The sequence below is a fragment of the Sinocyclocheilus grahami genome, unplaced genomic scaffold (genome assembly GCF_001515645.1).
Source record: "Sinocyclocheilus grahami isolate Dianchi unplaced genomic scaffold, SAMN03320097.WGS_v1.1 scaffold1382.1, whole genome shotgun sequence".
Classification (NCBI taxonomy): domain Eukaryota; kingdom Metazoa; phylum Chordata; class Actinopteri; order Cypriniformes; family Cyprinidae; genus Sinocyclocheilus; species Sinocyclocheilus grahami.
The window spans coordinates 81,369-82,647 of NW_015506561.1; positions in this window are offsets into that span (position 1 = coordinate 81,369).

The following is a 1,279-nucleotide window of genomic DNA, read 5'->3' on the forward strand; positions in this document are numbered from 1 at the left end:
GTCACACTCAAAACATAATTAGAAGTCAAACGCTCTTCATTTCATTGCACTTGTAAACCGTCTCCGCGAAAGCACCTCGCGTGACAAATTCTCCTCCCCATAGACACAGATTTTGGTGAGCGTTGACGTAAACTGCACACAGTCATAAGTCTGACTGATGAATGCCAGCACAGCTTCAAATGATCTTAAATGTACTTAATGGATTTCTCCCTTATGACAGACATTTGTTTTCCGCAGTGCTTTGATGGATATATAGATGCTAATAGGTTCGCTCTCAGCTGTTTGTATACTCCTCTCTTTCTCTCGTGTTTCAAAACATCTTTCCATCTGTCACATTAGCACGTTTTACTCGGCTGTCGCTCAGCTAGAGTGCTGTCTCTAAGTTAACTTTGTGAAAGTGTCATACTTAAGATCACCCTAGTGTGGGTCTGATGTGACACGTTTTTTCGCACCTCAGTCTTTTTTCAGTTGTGTGATTTGAGTTCTGACACCCTTTGAGTTCTTTTGATATATGAAATTCCCCAGATTTTCCATTGCATTGCAATAGAGATGCACCAATGTTGAAATTATGGATAATTGTCAAAATAAATCAATACTTACCTTTTCCCCCACACATTTTCACCAGGTGCAATGCAACAGCTTTTCCGTGATAAGTAATTTGTCAGATTGACAAAATATCAGGTTGCTGATGTTTGTACTGATTAATCACGACAAAAAAGTAATGCATATTACTATATAGAATATATATTTTTCTAGTTATGCTCCGTTTTAACATTCCATCAACTAGATACTTGCTTTGTCCAAATACCTACACTTGCGGTCTTTTCACTTGACCACTTATATGACTTATTTCCTGTATTTGGTCCAGGTGTTCAAGTGAGCATGAAGACCACAAGTGTGTGTACAACTTTTCATTACCTGATGGGACACACTTATAGTGTTGTAAAAATGCAAGTGTTTACATAGCTTTATTTTTATTTTAAATACTTAGCATTGTAAAATTAACTTCTAAATGTATGTTCAGTATTCCCTATAACATTCTAAGTGATAAAAAGCAGTTGCAAATGTTGTACAAAATAAATATCACCACTACTCATCTTTGCACCAATTAAACGGGCAACACTTTGTTTTTCTGCCAAATTATATAATATCTAATTAGCCTATTATATTAATATTTAACTTACATTGAAAGTTTTCCGTGACCTCTCGCGAGATCTCGGCAAAAGTCTCACGATCTATTTCCAGAACATGATGCATGATGGGATACACTAAGCCTCGA